Genomic DNA, 17,151 nt, shown 5'->3' with positions numbered 1-17,151 from the left:
CTTTTCATCATGTCGTTCACATATACCAAGAATAGGACTGGTCTCAGTGGGATCCCGCTTGTCAACGCCACCCACTGTGATACCTAATCAAAGACCATGACTCGTTGTTGCCTCCCTGTTAGGTATTCTTTGATTCATTACTACAGTGCCCTTCCTGTTATATGTGCTTGTTCCTCTACCTTTTGTACTAATCTCTTGTGAGGAACTGTGTCGAAGGCCTTCTTGCAGTCCAAGAAAATGCAATCAACCCACCCCTCCCTCTCATTTCTTACTTCAGTTACCTTGTCATACAACTCTAGTAGGTTTGTGACACAGGATTTGCCTTCCATGAATCCGTGCTGGCTGTCGTTTATAATCTTGTTCTGCTCCAGGTGCTCCACCACTCTCCTCCTGATAATCTTCTCCATGACTTTGCATACTATACACATCAGTGACACTGGTCTATAATTTAGTGCTTCATTTCTGTCTCCTTTCTTAAAGATGTGTGTGTGTACTCACCTATTTACTTAGCTATTTGTGGTTGCAGGGATCGAGTCACAGCTCCTGGCTCTGCCTCTTCACCAATTGCTACTAGGTCCTCTCCGTGAGTTTTATCAAACCTTGTCTTAAAACTATGTATGGTTCCTGCCTCCACTATGTCATTTTCTAGGCTATTTCACTTCCTGGCAACTGTATGACTGAAGAAATACTTCCTAATGTCTCTTTGACTCATAGGAGTCTTCAGCTTCCAACTGTGACCCCTTGTTTCTGTGTCCCATCTCTGGAACGTCCTGTCTTTGTCCACCTTGTCAATTCCTTGCAGAATTTTATATGTCATTATCATGTTTCCTCTGACTCTCCTGTCCTCCAGTGTTGTCAGGCCAATTTCCCTTAACCTTTCTTCGTAGGGCAGTGACCTTAGCTCTGGGACTAGTCTTGTTGCAAACCTTTGCACTTTCTCTAATTTCTTGACATGCTTGACCAGGTGTGGATTCCAAACTGGTGCTGCATACTCCAATATGGGCTTGACATATGTGGTGTACAGAGTCTTGAACGATTCCTTACCGAGGTATCAGAATGCTGTTCTTGGGTTTGCCAGACACCCATATGCTGCAGCAGTTATCTAACTGACGTGCGCCACAGATGTGCTCGGTATTATACTCACCCCAAGATCTTTTCCCTTGAGGTTTGCAGTCTTTGACCAGCTAGACTATACTCTGTCTGCGGTCTTCTTTGCCCTTCCCCGATCTTCATGACTGCATTTGGCGGGGTTAAATTCAAGGAGCCAGCTGCTGGACCAGGCTTGTAGCCTGTCCAGGTCTCTTTGTAGTCCTGCCTGATCCTCGACCGATTTAATTCTCCTCATTAACTTCACATCATCTGCAAACAAGGACACTTCTGAGTCTATTCCTTCTGTTATGCCATTTACATATACCAAAAACAGCACAGGTCCTAGGACTGACCCCTTTGGAACCCTGCTTGTCACAGGCGCCCACTCTGACACCTCGTCACATACCATGACTCGTTGTTGCCTCCCTGTCAGATATTCTCTGATCCATTGCAGTGCCTTTCCTGTTATTCATGCTTTTGCATTAACCTGTTGTGAGGAACTGTGTCGAAGGCCTTCTTGCAGTCTAAGAAAATGCAGTCTATCCACCCCTCTCTCTCGTGTCTTATTTCTGTTACCTTGTCATAAAACTCCAGTAGGTTTGTGACACAGGATTTTCCTTCCCTGAAACCGTGCTGGTTGTAGTTTATAAGCATGTGTCTTTCTAGGTGCTCTACCACTCTCCTCCTGATGATCTTCTCCATGACTTTGCATACTATACACGTCAGTGACACAGGTCTGTAGTTTAATGCCTCGTGTCTGTCTCCTTTCTTAAAAATTGGGACTGCATTTGCCATCTTCCATACCTCAGGTAGTTGCCCAGTTTCAATAGTTATGTTGAAGATTTTTGTTAGTGGCACACACAGCATCTCTTCTCCCTCTCTAAGGACCCACAGAAAGATGTTGTCTGGTCCTACCACCTTCGAGATATCAAGTTCACATAGCTTCTTCACCTCCTCTTCAGTTGTGTGTATTTCATCCAGCACTTGGTGTACCTCCCTGTTCTGAATTCCTGGAGTCCTTCCTGTCTCCACTGTAAATACTTCTTTAAGTCTCACATTGAGCTCCTCACATAGGTACCTCTTGGTCATTTCTTGTGAACTCCCCACTTTCCTTCCTCAGCCTGATTACTTGGTCCTTGACTGTTGTTTTCCTCTTGATGTGGCTATACAACAGCTTCGGGTCAGACTTGACTTTCAATGCTATATCATTTTCGCATTTTCGCTGACCCTCCCTTCTTATCTGTGCATATTCATTCATGGCTCTTTGGCTAATCTTTTTATTTTCCTGGGTCTTTTGTCTTCTGTACCTTTTCTATTCTCTAGTACACTTAGTTTTTGCCTCCCTACACCTCTGGGTGAACCAAGGACTTATTCTGGTCTTCCCATTATTTCTCTCTCCTTTGGGAACAAACCTCTCCTCTGCCTCCGTGCATTCTGTTGTCACATATTCCATCATTTCTGTTACTGGTTTTCCTGCCAATTCTCTCTCCCAATGAACGTCTTGCAGGAAGTTCCTCATACCTGTGTAGTGCCCCCTTTTGTAGTTTGGTTGTTCCCATCCTATTCCTGCTACCCTCTCCACTTGTAGCTCAACTATGTAATCAAAGCACAGAACCACATGATTACTCGCTCCAAGAGGCCTTTCATACGTGATATTCTCGATATCCGAACTACTCAAGGTGAATATTAGGTCCAGTCTTGCTGGATCATCCCCACCCCTCTCTCTCTGGTAGTGTCTCTAACATGTTGATGCATAGGTTTTCCAGTAGCACATCCATCGTCTTGGCTCTCATTGTTTCGGGACCCCCATGGGCCTCCAGGTTTTCCCAGTCAATCTCCTTGTGATTGAAATCACCCGTAACTAGTAACTTTGCTCCCCGCATGTGAGCTCCTCTGGCCACCTCGGCTAGTGTGTCTACCATTGCTTTGTTGCTCTCATCATATTCTTCTCTTGGCCTCCTGCAGTTCTGTGGTGGGGTGTACCTTACTGCATTTATCACCTTATGGCCCTCAGACTGGATTGTTCCTAATATGTAGTCAGTTTTGCCCATTCCATCCATTCCTTCCATTTTCTCAAATCCCCACTGGTTTTCAGTGAGCAGTGCAACTCCTTCCCCTCTGCCCCCTCTATCTTTCCTGATGATTTGATATCCAAGTGGAAAGATTGCATCTTTTATCATTCTGGTGAGTTTTGTTTCTGTGAGTGCTATTATGTCTGGGGATGTCTCCTTGATTCTTTCATGCCACTCCTCATATTTATTTGTTATTCCATCTGCATTTGTATACCAAACCTTCAACTTCTTTTCTAAAACTATGGTGTGGGTGGTTGCTGTGAAGGTGGAGTTTGTAATGAGGTGGGTGGGGGCATTGGGTATGGCATGTGTGTTTTGGGTTAGAATGTTTGGTTGCATTGGGGTTCTCCTGGTTGAGGGGCTTCTGTAGGTGGTTGTGAGGGAGGTTGTATTTGATTCTCCTCTCAAGTCTGGGTTCTGTCCATTTCCATCTTCCCCTCTCTTTCCTTCTTTCGTCTTTGTACCCTCTCTTTCAGCGTCTGCCTTTCTTCTCGTGTTCTCTCGCAGTCGAGATACACCTTCTGGTACACCGGCGTGTCCCTTGGTCTTACTTTCTCCTGCAGGATCTTGTTTCGATCCGATTCTGCCTTGAAAATCACTTTGACTGGCTGGATTTTTCCTCTTGCAAACCCCCCTATTCTCAGAAAATGTGTGTGTGGGTGTGTGTGTGTTTGTGTGCACATATGTATGTATGTATGTATGTATGTATGTATATATATATATATATATAGATATATATATATATATATATATATATATATATATATATATATATATATATATATATATATACAGTGGACCCCCGCATAACGATGGCATCGCATAGCGATTTTTCCGCATAACGATTACTTTTATCGCAAAATTTTTGCCCCGCATACCGATTAAAAACCCGCATACCGATTTTCGTCCGAGACGCGTCCAATGTGCCCTCACATGTGCCGGCCGTCCCATTGTTTACCAGCCAGCCTCCGCGGTAACATCCAAGCATACACTCGGAATATTTCGTATTATTACAGTGTTTTCGGTGGTGTTTCTGGAAAATAAGTGACCATGGGCCCCAAGAAAGCTTCTAGTGCCAACCCTGTGGTAAAAAGGGTGAGAATTAGTATGGAAATTAAGAAAGATTTTGAAGGGTTTGGGGCTAACCCTGAGAAGCCTATGCCAGTTGTGGAATCCATTGTGCCTACTTCAAAGATTAAGGAAATGTGTGCAGAGTGGTTTGAACTGCAAACCTTTATAGATGAAAATCACCCTGACACAGCTGTTGCAAGCCGTGCTTGTGACTATTTCAATGACAATGTTATGGCCCATTTTAGGAAAGTCTTGAAGAAACGGGAGGTACAGAGCTCTATGGACAGATTTGTTGTGCGACAGAGGTCCAGTGACTCTGAAGCTGGTCCTAGTGGCATTAAAAGAAGAAGGGAAGTAACCCCAGAAAAGGACTTGCTACCTCAAGTCCTAATGGAAGGGGATTCCCCTTCTAAACAGTAAGAAGATAATGCTCTCCCCTCCTCCCATCCCATCAATCATCACCAGATCTTCAATAAAAGTAAGTGTCATGTAATTGTGCATGCCTTTTTCAGTTTGTGTGTATTAAAATTAACATTTCATGTGGTAAAAAAATTTTTTTTTCATACTTTTGGGCGTCTTGCACGGATTAATTTTATTTCCATTATTTCTTATGGGGAAAATTAATTCGCATAACGATTATTTCGCATAACGATGAGCCCTCTTGCACGGATTAAAATCGTTAACCGGGGGTCCACTGTATATATATATATATATATATATACATACATATACATACAGGTACCATCCGACTTACGACCGAGCTTGGTTCTGACCAACCGGACATAAGTCGAACCTTACTACTGAATATCAACAGTGTTCAGCAGAAGTTTGTGGTTACAGGAAAGTGGGTGCAGGAGGGAAGAGGAGCGATTGGTGGAATGATGATGTAAAGAGAGTAGTAAGGGAGAAAAAGTTAGCATATGAGAAGTTTTTACAAAGTAGAAGTGATGCAAGGAGGGAAGAGTATATGGAGAAAAAGAGAGAAGTTAAGAGAGTGGTGAAGCAATGTAAAAAGAGAGCAAATGAGAGAGTGGGTGAGATGTTATCAACAAATTTTGTTGAAAATAAGAAAAAGTTTTGGAGTGAGATTAACAAGTTAAGAAAGCCTAGAGAACAAATGGATTTGTCAGTTAAAAATAGGAGAGGAGAGTTATTAAATGGAGAGTTAGAGGTATTGGGAAGATGGAAGGAATATTTTGAGGAATTGTTAAATGTTGATGAAGATAGGGAAGCTGTGATTTCGTGTATAGGGCAAGGAGGAATAACATCTTGTAGGAGTGAGGAAGAGCCAGTTGTGAGTGTGGGGGAAGTTCGTGAGGCAGTAGGTAAAATGAAAGGGGGTAAGGCAGCCGGGATTGATGGGATAAAGATAGAAATGTTAAAAGCAGGTGGGGATATAGTTTTGGAGTGGTTGGTGCAATTATTTAATAAATGTATGGAAGAGGGTAAGGTACCTAGGGATTGGCAGAGAGCATGCATAGTTCCTTTGTATAAAGGCAAAGGGGATAAAAGAGAGTGCAAAAATTATAGGGGGATAAGTCTGTTGAGTGTACCTGGTAAAGTGTATGGTAGAGTTATAATTGAAAGAATTAAGAGTAAGACGGAGAATAGGATAGCAGATGAACAAGGAGGCTTTAGGAAAGGTAGGGGGTGTGTGGACCAGGTGTTTACAGTGAAACATATAAGTGAACAGTATTTAGATAAGGCTAAAGAGGTCTTTGTGGCATTTATGGATTTGGAAAAGGCGTATGACAGGGTGGATAGGGGGGCAATGTGGCAGATGTTGCAAGTGTATGGTGTAGGAGGTAGGTTACTGAAAGCAGTGAAGAGTTTTTACGAGGATAGTGAGGCTCAAGTTAGAGTATGTAGGAAAGAGGGAAATTTTTTCCCAGTAAAAGTAGGCCTTAGACAAGGATGTGTGATGTCACCGTGGTTGTTTAATATATTTATAGATGGGGTTGTAAGAGAAGTAAATGCGAGGGTCTTGGCAAGAGGCGTGGAGTTAAAAGATAAAGAATCACACACAAAGTGGGAGTTGTCACAGCTGCTCTTTGCTGATGACACTGTGCTCTTGGGAGATTCTGAAGAGAAGTTGCAGAGATTGGTGGATGAATTTGGTAGGGTGTGCAAAAGAAGAAAATTAAAGGTGAATACAGGAAAGAGTAAGGTTATGAGGATAACAAAAAGATTAGGTGATGAAAGATTGAATATCAGATTGGAGGGAGAGAGTATGGAGGAGGTGAACGTATTCAGATATTTGGGAGTGGACGTGTCAGCGGATGGGTCTATGAAAGATGAGGTGAATCATAGAATTGATGAGGGAAAAAGAGTGAGTGGTGCACTTAGGAGTCTGTGGAGACAAAGAACTTTGTCCTTGGAGGCAAAGAGGGGAATGTATGAGAGTATAGTTTTACCAACGCTCTTATATGGGTGTGAAGCGTGGGTGATGAATGTTGCAGCGAGGAGAAGGCTGGAGGCAGTGGAGATGTCATGTCTGAGGGCAATGTGTGGTGTGAATATAATGCAGAGAATTCGTAGTTTGGAAGTTAGGAGGAGGTGCGGGATTACCAAAACTGTTGTCCAGAGGGCTGAGGAAGGGTTGTTGAGGTGGTTCGGACATGTAGAGAGAATGGAGCGAAACAGAATGACTTCAAGAGTGTATCAGTCTGTAGTGGAAGGAAGGCGGGGTAGGGGTCGGCCTAGGAAGGGTTGGAGGGAGGGGGTAAAGGAGGTTGTGTGTGCGAGGGGCTTGGACTTCCAGCAGGCATGCGTGAGCGTGTTTGATAGGAGTGAATGGAGACAAATGGTTTTTAATACTTGACGTGCTGTTGGAGTGTGAGCAAAGTAACATTTATGAAGGGATTCAGGGAAACCGGCAGGCCGGACTTGAGTCCTGGAGATGGGAAGTACAGTGCCTGCACTCTGAAGGATGGGTGTTAATGTTGCAGTTTAAAAACTGTAGTGTAAAGCACCCTTCTGGCAAGACAGTGATGGAGTGAATGATGGTGAAAGTTTTTCTTTTTCGGGCCACCCTGCCTTGGTGGGAATCGGCCGGTGTGATAATAAAAAAAAAAAAAAAAAAATAATTTTTGTAACGAGTATTTTTTTGTTTTATTTTGGTATTTCATTTTTTCCTTTACTTTTTATGCTGTTAGTACTGTATTTTATACTGTAAGGTTTAGGATAAACACTGTGTATAAACAAACAGTTGTTTATTTCCAGAAATTTGGCATACAAAACATGGTTTTAAGTCGAGTGGTCGTATTTCTAAGCAGGTCGTAAGTTGGATGGAATATATATATATATATATATATATATATATATATATATATATATATATATATATATATATATATATATATATATATATATATATATATATATATATATTCTTCTTTCAACAAACCGGCCATATCCCACCGAGGCAGGGTGGCCCAAAAAGAAAAACGAAAGTCTCTCTTTTTAAAGTTAGTAACTTATACAGGAGAAGGGGTTACGAGCCCCTTGCTCCCGGCATTTTAGTCGCCTCTTATGACATGCATGGCTTACGGAGGAAGAATTCTGTTCCACTTCCCCATGGAGAATATATATAGTATATATATGTATATATTTTAAATAATTTACCAAATTGTGGCAGGCCAGGACTCGACCCTACGAATCTTGTACGTACTGCCTCCAGAGACAGCACAATGGTTCTTGTAGAATCAGTGGCATAAGTGGTAAGGCGATGCGTACATTGTGCTGTCTCTGGAGGCAGTATAAGGTTCGCACGGTCGAGTCCTGGCCTGCCAGTTTGGTAAATGATTTAAAATCACTTGTTTCATGATTTCTTTGCTATATAGACTGCTTGTTGAGGTGGGTATTCAAACAGGATGAGACTGAAATTAATCCTCGAGATACCACTGCCATGAGTGTCCTCGAGCCAAGGCTACTACACATAGCTACGTGCTGTCTGCTTGGTTCTTGTAGGATCAGTGGCGTAAGTGGTAAGGCGATGCGTACATTGTGCTGTCTCTGGAGGCGGTACAAGGTTGCCTGCCGCAGTTTGGTAAATGATGTATATATATATATATATATATATACATATATATATCATGCACACATACATATTACACACATTGTATATGTATGTTATTATCTATTGTGGGGTAAATTTTGAAAGCTCATTGTGCCAAGTCTATTGGTATACATACCAAGGCCAGTGGTACATATTGCAAAGACTTTTTCTCTCAAGGGTTCAATAATGGCAATAAGCAGCTCTGGGCATATAATGACCACTTATGCTGAATATCAATGTAAGCAACACTGTTGGGATCATTCAGCACCTAGGGAATAGGGCAGCGGGCCACCAGCAGCAACTGCTTGGTTGACCAGGCAAACACCAGACAAGCCTGGCCCATGGCCGGGCACTGGGAGTAGAAAAGCTCCTGGAACTCATCAAAGGTAAAGGTGAGTTATGAAGGGTTAGGTTAACCCTTAAACAGTCCAAACGTATATATACGTTCTCTCGCGTAGCGCCCCAAACGTATATACATGTATATGTTTCATTTTTTATTCATTCAACATTGGCGCGATAGGCCTGAGTCGCCTAGACATGAGAGAATGGGTGTGTGCTCTCAGTGTGCGCCGTATGAAAAAAAATTGGGAACACTTGGGTACCACATGCTCTTTTTTCTATTAAAAAAAAAAAAAATTCTCAAAATATTCGGGGCACTGCGCAGGTGAATGTACACATACGTTTGGACCATTTAAGGGTTAAGTCAGGTTTGTCAGGAAACAAGACAAGTGTTTCCTGATGCGGGTCTTAGTCAGATGATGACCTGCCGTTTGAGCTTTTAGTCATCTGACCGAGGCCTTCCACTGGCTTACCCCTCCACCCCTTTAAAAATTATGGTCACAGTTATAACCATTTTGAGGTGTACTCTTAGTTATGAAAGGGAAGAGTAGCTACTGTGAACCATTCATCTACAGTAGCTACTGTTCCTTGGAACAAAAACCTTTCACAGTCATCTAGGCACCCTGTTTCAAGTTAGTTGTAACACAGAGTTGCAACTTATTCTGTAACTGTAAATCAAAGTGATAAAAATGTCTTCATTATAATTAAGGGAGAGGTGCCTATGCTGAAACTATTTTAAATGTTTTGTCTGCAGTAACATTACATTTTTATGTAATAAATATTAAAGATAAAAATAAAAATGATAATAAAATTACAATAAAACCCTGAAGGAATTTATTATTATCATTATTTAAAAAATTGCTAGACCTCTTTGGGTCACTCTTTGCAGTTACAGTGGAACCTCAAATATCGAACTTAATACGTTCCAGGAGTTAGTTCTAAATTCGAAAAGTCTGAAAAGCGAAGCAATATTTCCCATAAGAAATAATGGAAATACAATTAATCCGTTCCAGAAACCCAAAAATATTCACAAAAAAAAAAAAAAAAAATTTAGAGAGATTAATTATAGTTTTACATACACACAACAAATATAGTGTTCAATTATGTATTAATAAATTTAAATAAACATACAAAAATAACATTTTACTTACCTTTATTGAAGACTGGTGAGGACTTCAGGTATCAAAGCCCTCTCTGGAGTTACTTCCCTTCTCTGTCTTTTAATGCCACTAGGACCAGCTTGAGAGTCACTGGACCCCTGTCTCACAAAATAACTGTCCACAGTCCTCTGCTTCTGGTGCCTCTTTAAGATTTCCCTAAAATGGGACATGGTTCTGTCACTGAACTTGTTGCAAAGATGGCTTGTTTCAGTTTGCTCAGGGTGATACTTCTCCACAAACATTTGGACATCATTCCACTTCTGTATTATTTCCTTCACATCTATGGTGTTTCTCTCTTTATCACAGGGGTACCACTAGCAAGTTTCTTTGGGCCCACTGTAGCTTATTTCGCAGTCCCACAAGCACTAAACACAATGAAATAATTGTAAAATGTTTGAGAGCGCAGGTTAGTGTTCACTCAAGCATCAACAAAACCAGACTGGCTCACGGCGCCTGCGTGGGGACGCGGACAGAGCAGGCTGCTGGACAGGTCTGGTACCCAGTGGTTCGAAAATGGGGGCGAGTTCGATAATAGGAACAAAGCTGGTTCGAAAAAAGTGTTCCATTTTTGAAGAGTTCGATAAGTGATACGTTCGAAATCTGAGGTTCCACTGTATCTGGATATATAACATATTATCCACTAAGAGTTTTGAGCTTTTAAAATACAGGTCAGCCATCACTAATCTGGCATCATTAGGACCTGTAGTGTGCAGGATTAGTGACTTTGCTGGATTACAGGGTAGTTAGGTTAGAATACACTTAACCCAATGGTGATATTTACACATCGGTGATTTCACCCAATTTACGCCCCATTTTCTTCCGTAGTGTTGTTTAAATTCAGCAAGGTTTATACAAGCATTGCATTGAACCTTCACTTCAGTGCAACTCTTGCAAGAACTGATCTTGCAAGGGTTCTTGCAAGATCTGTTCTTGCTTCTGGTTTGTTATACAAAATGGCTAACTGGTTTATTATGCATTAAAACCCACCAACTACACGATGGTCTTTAAAGGACCTCAATAGAAATAAGTCACTTTGTCTAACTTTTTTAAGTTATCCTAATCTCTCTACACACATACTGCTATGTATGATAATCTCTGCAACTGTATTTGTGTATACCTGAATAAACTTACTTATTTGCTTACTTCTAGTCTGTTGACTGAGTACAAAAAATCTCCCATTCACCTGTTTGAACTACCAAATAAAGTGGTCAAAAAATGGCAATTTGGCCAATTTCACACAAATTTTAAAAGATGCCAATTTCATTAGTCACGTCTCCAGGCCCCTCTTATATTACTCTTGCTTTCCATTTTGATTTTTTTATTCACACAAAAAATAGAAGATTTACAATTATGCAAACTACTGCATTATTGTAATAATTGTATAAATAATGTCAACCCAGTCACGACTGCATATTAGATTGGCCAACTGGACACGTATTGGATGGTGACGTGATTTGTTTACTCTTGAACAGGCAAAAATCGAACATTTCTGCTACTTTGAGCTCAATTTCAAGGTACTTTTCGTCATGAAACTAATCAAAGTCATATCTATTTCTTTTTCTGTCTCATAAACACGCTAAGATAACAGGGATATCTTGCTACTCCTACTTACACTTTGGTCACACTTCACAGACACGCACATGCATATATATATATACATACATCTAGGTTTTTCTCCTTTTTCTAAATAGCTCTTGTTCTTTTTTATTTCTTCTATTGTCCATGGGGAAGTGGAAAAGAATCTTTCCTCCGTAAGCCATGCGTGTCGTATGAGGCGACTAAAATGCCGGGAGCAATGGGCTAGTAACCCCTTCTCCTGTATACAATTACTAAAAAAGAGAAGAAGAAAAACTTTATAAAACTGGGTTGCTTAAATGTGCGTGGATGTAGTGCGGATGACAAGAAACAGATGATTGCTGATGTTATGAATGAAAAGAAGTTGGATGTCCTGGCCCTAAGCGAAACAAAGCTGAAGGGGGTAGGAGAGTTTCAGTGGGGGGAAATAAATGGGATTAAATCTGGAGTATCTGAGAGAGTTAGAGCAAAGGAAGGGGTAGCAGTAATGTTAAATGATCAGTTATGGAAGGAGAAAAGAGAATATGAATGTGTAAATTCAAGAATTATGTGGATTAAAGTAAAGGTTGGATGCGAGAAGTGGGTCATAATAAGCGTGTATGCACCTGGAGAAGAGAGGAATGCAGAGGAGAGAGAGAGATTTTGGGAGATGTTAAGTGAATGTATAGGAGCCTTTGAACCAAGTGAGAGAGTAATTGTGGTAGGGGACTTGAATGCTAAAGTAGGAGAAACTTTTAGAGAGGGTGTGGTAGGTAAGTTTGGGGTGCCAGGTGTAAATGATAATGGGAGCCCTTTGATTGAACTTTGTATAGAAAGGGGTTTAGTTATAGGTAATACATATTTTAAGAAAAAGAGGATAAATAAGTATACACGATATGATGTAGGGCGAAATGACAGTGGTTTGTTGGATTATGTATTGGTAGATAAAAGACTGTTGAGTAGACTTCAGGATGTACATGTTTATAGAGGGGCCACAGATATATCAGATCACTTTCTAGTTGTAGCTACACTGAGAGTAAAAGGTAGATGGGATACAAGGAGAATAGAAGCATCAGGGAAGAGAGAGGTGAAGGTTTATAAACTAAAAGAGGAGGCAGTTAGGGTAAGATATAAACAGCTATTGGAGGATAGATGGGCTAATGAGAGCATAGGCAATGGGGTCGAAGAGGTATGGGGTAGGTTTAAAAATGTAGTGTTAGAGTGTTCAGCAGAAGTTTGTGGTTACAGGAAAGTGGGTGCAGGAGGGAAGAGGAGTGATTGGTGGAATGATGATGTAAAGAGAGTAGTAAGGGAGAAAAAGTTAGCATATGAGAAGTTTTTACAAAGTAGAAGTGATGCAAGGAGGGAAGAGTATATGGAGAAAAAGAGAGAAGTTAAGAGAGTGGTGAAGCAATGTAAAAAGAGAGCAAATGAGAGAGTGGGTGAGATGTTATCAACAAATTTTGTTGAAAATAAGAAAAAGTTTTGGAGTGAGATTAACAAGTTAAGAAAGCCTAGAGAACAAATGGATTTGTCAGTTAAAAATAGGAGAGGAGAGTTATTAAATGGAGAGTTAGAGGTATTGGGAAGATGGAAGGAATATTTTGAGGAATTGTTAAATGTTGATGAAGATAGGGAAGCTGTGATTTCGTGTATAGGGCAAGGAGGAATAACATCTTGTAGGAGTGAGGAAGAGCCAGTTGTGAGTGTGGGGGAAGTTCGTGAGGCAGTAGGTAAAATGAAAGGGGGTAAGGCAGCCGGGATTGATGGGATAAAGATAGAAATGTTAAAAGCAGGTGGGGATATAGTTTTGGAGTGGTTGGTGCAATTATTTAATAAATGTATGGAAGAGGGTAAGGTACCTAGGGATTGGCAGAGAGCATGCATAGTTCCTTTGTATAAAGGCAAAGGGGATAAAAGAGAGTGCAAAAATTATAGGGGGATAAGTCTGTTGAGTGTACCTGGTAAAGTGTATGGTAGAGTTATAATTGAAAGAATTAAGAGTAAGACGGAGAATAGGATAGCAGATGAACAAGGAGGCTTTAGGAAAGGTAGGGGGTGTGTGGACCAGGTGTTTACAGTGAAACATATAAGTGAACAGTATTTAGATAAGGCTAAAGAGGTCTTTGTGGCATTTATGGATTTGGAAAAGGCGTATGACAGGGTGGATAGGGGGGCAATGTGGCAGATGTTGCAAGTGTATGGTGTAGGAGGTAGGTTACTGAAAGCAGTGAAGAGTTTTTACGAGGATAGTGAGGCTCAAGTTAGAGTATGTAGGAAAGAGGGAAATTTTTTCCCAGTAAAAGTAGGCCTTAGACAAGGATGTGTGATGTCACCGTGGTTGTTTAATATATTTATAGATGGGGTTGTAAGAGAAGTAAATGCGAGGGTCTTGGCAAGAGGCGTGGAGTTAAAAGATAAAGAATCACACACAAAGTGGGAGTTGTCACAGCTGCTCTTTGCTGATGACACTGTGCTCTTGGGAGATTCTGAAGAGAAGTTGCAGAGATTGGTGGATGAATTTGGTAGGGTGTGCAAAAGAAGAAAATTAAAGGTGAATACAGGAAAGAGTAAGGTTATGAGGATAACAAAAAGATTAGGTGATGAAAGATTGAATATCAGATTGGAGGGAGAGAGTATGGAGGAGGTGAACGTATTCAGATATTTGGGAGTGGACGTGTCAGCGGATGGGTCTATGAAAGATGAGGTGAATCATAGAATTGATGAGGGAAAAAGAGTGAGTGGTGCACTTAGGAATCTGTGGAGACAAAGAACTTTGTCCTTGGAGGCAAAGAGGGGAATGTATGAGAGTATAGTTTTACCAACGCTCTTATATGGGTGTGAAGCGTGGGTGATGAATGTTGCAGCGAGGAGAAGGCTGGAGGCAGTGGAGATGTCATGTCTGAGGGCAATGTGTGGTGTGAATATAATGCAGAGAATTCGTAGTTTGGAAGTTAGGAGGAGGTGCGGGATTACCAAAACTGTTGTCCAGAGGGCTGAGGAAGGGTTGTTGAGGTGGTTCGGACATGTAGAGAGAATGGAGCGAAACAGAATGACTTCAAGAGTGTATCAGTCTGTAGTGGAAGGAAGGCGGGGTAGGGGTCGGCCTAGGAAGGGTTGGAGGGAGGGGGTAAAGGAGGTTTTGTGTGCGAGGGGCTTGGACTTCCAGCAGGCATGCGTGAGCGTGTTTGATAGGAGTGAATGGAGACAAATGGTTTTTAATACTTGACGTGCTGTTGGAGTGTGAGCAAAGTAACATTTATGAAGGGATTCAGGGAAACCGGCAGGCCGGACTTGAGTCCTGGAGATGGGAAGTACAGTGCCTGCACTCTGAAGGAGGGGTGTTAATGTTGCAGTTTAAAAACTGTAGTGTAAAGCACCCTTCTGGCAAGACAGTGATGGAGTGAATGATGGTGAAAGTTTTTCTTTTTCGGGCCACCCTGCCTTGGTGGGAATCGGCCGGTGTGATAATAAAAAAAAAAAAAAATCTATTTCTGTAAAATATCTTCCATTCTATCAAATGAGACCAAAAAAATGAGAATACAACCATGAAATCCATACGAAAATATACCACTAAGGGGCGGCTAATGGCTGAGAAGTGAGTTCTGTTATTTATTTATCAGGAATAAGACAAAAATGTCCTTAGCTTCATATTACAAATCAATAAGCCTAACCTCAATTGTGGGAAAGTTGATGGAATCAGTAATTGTGGATGGAATTTAAAGCCACTTTGAAAACTATAATTTAAAACCATCTTAAAAACTATAATCAGTGAATCTCAGCAAGGTTATACAAAATGACATTTATGCCTAATAAATTTACTGACATTTTTCACTAAGGTATTAAAAGTAGTAGACCAAGATAAATAATAAGATAGTGTATTTGACAGAGCTCTACAAAGAAGACCGCTGAAGAAAGTAGCAGCACATGAACCAGGAGAGAAAATTATCTCCTGGAGTAAGTCATGGCTGACAGAGAGGCAACAGAATTTGCATGCATGGGGAGAGAGCAAAATGGGACTCATTACAAGTGGTGTGCCTCAGGAGTCAATATAGCTTCTCCTCACTTACTGACGTACTCGTTTACTGACGACTCGGACTTACGACAGGCTCTCTGACCAGTATGCATACCTAAATAATGTATATTAGAGCTGATTTCCTCTATTCTTTTTACTATAATATACAGTACACTACTGTAAAAAAATTTAAAAATATACTAAAAATGTTATAAATGGTGCAAAGATGATATTAAAACAATATCAAAGATGGTTGACAAATCCACTACCATTACATTATGCTCCTTGCTTAGCAACAAATTCATTTACCAACGTGGTCTTAGGAATGGAACTCCATCGTTAAGTGAGGAGAGGCTGTATTGGGATCCTTGTTCCTCACACTACGTAAACAACATAGATGAAGGGAATAAATAGCGACAAGTAAGTTTACTGATTACACTAAAATAGACTATTAGATAATTTCTAATGAGGACACTAGAAAGTTACATGATGACCTGGACTTGTTGATGTGGTTGGAGAAGTGGCAGATGCAGTTCAGGGTAGACAAAAGTAAGGTTTTGATCCTATGGAAAGAAAAATAACAATAGTACCTATAATTTAAATAATGTAGATCTTAGACAAACTGAGAAAAAAAGATTTAGTAGTTCTAGTTAACAGTGCAGAAGTGTTTGCAATAAAGCTAAGAGAATTCTTGGCTTCATATCAAGAAGCATAAATAATAGAAGTACTTAGGTTGTACAGCAGGGCCTCCCACCCTTTGCAAAGGCTATGTTTCAGAAAAACTGAGTTACACATGAAAACATTAAGGGTGGAGTGAATAACTTATGGGAAAAATTGCATTATGTTTCATGACATCTCAAAAAAAAAAAAGCCAGGCAACTTTTCTTTTGAATTTGTAATTCACACACATCATGGGCACATTAAAGTATGACACAGGATGATTTAACCTAGCATAGCCTAATAAAGTCAAGCAATGTGAATATTACTTAACCTTAAATTCTGGTTGATGTTGGCTATGGAGCTGGAAGTTGGAGAGAATTGCTGTGGCCCTATTGGGTTGAAGTGGATGGCTGGGGTTCATGGGCTGAGGTTAAGGCAGAGTTATTAGTGAATATGCACTCTGGAAAGACGTAGAATTAGAGATGTGACTGAAGTGTACAAATGGAAAACGGAAACATAAAGTGGATATAAATAATGTGCTGAAAATATTTAACCAAGACAGGACTCTCAGCAATGGATTAAAATGGGAAAAAATAATTTAATAATAATATAACATCTTCATTTCTACAAGTGCATGTACAAGGTATACAGGTCTAGCTAACATCACTGACATACTAAATGTACTACATAGAAAGCCCTTCATTATGCAGAGCATTTTGGGCAAATTAAGTCACCTGTCCCAGCATGCAACCCACACCAGTCGACTAACACCCAGGTACCCACATTATTGATGGGTGAACATGGACATCTGGTGTAAGGAAACCTGGAGTATACCTGGAGAGGGTTTCAGGGGTCAACACCCCCACGGCCTGGTCTGACACCAGGCCTCGTGGTGAATTAGGGTCTGATCAACCAGGCTGTTACTGCTGGCTGCACGCAAACTGACGTATAAACCACAGCCTGGCTGGTCAGGTACTGACTTTAGGTGCCTGTCCAGTGCCTTCTTGAAGACACCGAGGGGGCCATTGGTAATCCCCCTTATGTATGCTGAGAGACAGTTGAACAGTCTTGGGCCCCTAACACTTACTGTGTTGTCTCTTAGTGTATTCGTGGCACCCTTGCTTTTCATTGGGG

The 17,151-nt window shown here is 40.9% G+C and overlaps 1 long non-coding RNA gene across 1 annotated transcript in view; it reads right to left on the bottom strand.

Annotated features, from left to right (window-relative positions):
- Positions 1 to 16,670, bottom strand: part of LOC138854592 (uncharacterized) — a 51,943-nt gene extending 35,273 nt beyond the window's left edge. The window contains exons 1-2 of the long non-coding RNA XR_011393768.1: positions 16,349 to 16,670; positions 15,852 to 15,920 (exon numbers count right to left, since the gene is read on the bottom strand). This is a non-coding gene — a long non-coding RNA (uncharacterized lncRNA). The remainder of the gene's footprint in view (positions 1 to 15,851; positions 15,921 to 16,348) is intronic.
- Between the last annotated feature and the right edge of the window lie 481 nt (positions 16,671 to 17,151).

The sequence above is a fragment of the Cherax quadricarinatus genome, chromosome 63, assembly GCF_038502225.1.
Source record: "Cherax quadricarinatus isolate ZL_2023a chromosome 63, ASM3850222v1, whole genome shotgun sequence".
NCBI classification, from domain to species: Eukaryota; Metazoa; Arthropoda; class Malacostraca; order Decapoda; family Parastacidae; genus Cherax; species Cherax quadricarinatus.
The sequence above is the reverse complement of the archived record's forward strand: the minus strand, read 5'-3'. Positions and strand labels throughout refer to the sequence as shown.